Here is a 1,637-nt window from a genome sequence, read left to right as displayed (position 1 = left end):
CTTTTCCAGTCAGGTGTGAGGGCAAAGAGCCATCCATCTTTAATAAATCTCTAGGCTCACAGGATTCTTCTCATTGTAGCTAATGCAGAATTTCTAGGTCTCTGAAATGTTCAACATCCATTCTGCCCCCTACTGATTAAACAACAACAGCAACCTATCTGACATCCTATCTCCTCTATTAGATGCTAAGTTTCTAGAATAGTCATCTATATATTCCCTTACCTGTGCATTAATTCGATCAACAACTGAGTATCTCAATTGCATGCACCTTTGTTAGCACCTAAACACTTGATTGTACTCATTGCTATTTGGGGTCTGGCCCTTACCTATATCTCTGGCTTCATCTCCCACTCTCCTGTGCCCAACCCTCTAGATTCCAGACACACTGACTCTGCTCCCTCATCTGACAGCCTCCTGCTTACCATAACCAACTCTTATAAGCTAACTCTTCTGCATGGACATGGAACAAATATTCCTTTCCACCTCCCCACTTCATCTGGCTAGCTTCTCTGTCTCTCTCTCTCTCTCTTTTTTTTAAATCCAAAATGTGTTTATTGGGATAGTTTCCCACTCATCTTGAGTCAAGGTGCTTTTAGTGCTGCTTCCGTCTGAAGGAGCATCCTTCTGTGAGCCGTGCTTTTCCTCCTGTAGGCTGGCCAAGGAAAATGGAGCAGCCAACACACAAAACTAGTGTTTGTGCCTGGCTAAAGATGGTGGTGATTTTGTAGCGTTCTGGGCACTTCCCATCCATGGAGTAGGAGTTGGGGCTCTGCACCAGGCGCTTCTTCCTGTGTTTCCTCTTCTCCTCTTCTGGAGATAGGTGAAGGAGGCCCTCTGAGAGGGACATGTTCTTGTGGGGAGGCTATCACTGCTGGAAACTCACCTGGTTAGCCTCTTCTCCTCATTCAAATCAGCTCAGGTCTTCCCTTGTCTCCCAGGCCTGACTCCCAGGCTAAGCCAGGTTCTTGAGTTATAGGCAGGTGAGCCTCTGTGCCCTCACTAGTCTGTGAGCTCCATGAGGCAAGGATCTTGTCTGCTTTTCTTCCCAACAGTTAGTGCAGTGTCTGGCCCATAGTAAGCATTCAACATAATTTGTTGTTTGAAGGAAGGATGGGAGGGAGGGAAGGAGGAAGAAGGGAGGAAGGAAGGAAGGAAGAAAGTACGGTCCTTTCTCCCAGGATTCTGTAAGACCTTAAAGGCAGTGTTGGCATCTCTTGGTCCTAGTGCCCAGCACAATGCCTGGCATAAGAGCACATAGAAAGTATGTGTTGAAACAAACAAAGAAAACTTCCCTGCACAAGCTACCACTTCAAGGTACCATGAAGGACCAAAAGTAAACAAAAAACAAACATTAAAAAGACAGACATATAAATATATGGTCCTAAACCTTATGGGGCTTTTAGTGAAAGAGAGGAAAGGGGGCAAGTACACAAATTAACCATAATACATAGTGAAAATAAATAGGTGTCTCAAGAGGAGTACAGACAAAGGGGCTTGGGAAGTTCAGTCAAGGAAGATCACATCTGAGGAAGGGGTTGGAGAAGGGGACAACACATGGCACAGGGAGATGAATGGAATGAGGCTTTAGGGAAGATGTGGCCCTACACTCAGCAACTGTTCTAGTCTTTATCTGGAGC

At 45.5% G+C, this 1,637-nt stretch overlaps 1 pseudogene; it reads right to left on the bottom strand.

The window, feature by feature from the left end:
- Nucleotides 1–592: 592 nt before the first annotated feature.
- LOC132680133 (small ribosomal subunit protein eS27 pseudogene) lies at nt 593–847 on the bottom strand (annotated as a pseudogene).
- Nucleotides 848–1,637: the final 790 nt, after the last annotated feature.

Source organism: Panthera onca, chromosome A1 (assembly GCF_046562875.1).
Source record: "Panthera onca isolate mPanOnc1 chromosome A1, mPanOnc1 haplotype 2, whole genome shotgun sequence".
Lineage (NCBI taxonomy): Eukaryota > Metazoa > Chordata > Mammalia > Carnivora > Felidae > Panthera > Panthera onca.
The sequence above is the reverse complement of the archived record's forward strand: the minus strand, read 5'-3'. Positions and strand labels throughout refer to the sequence as shown.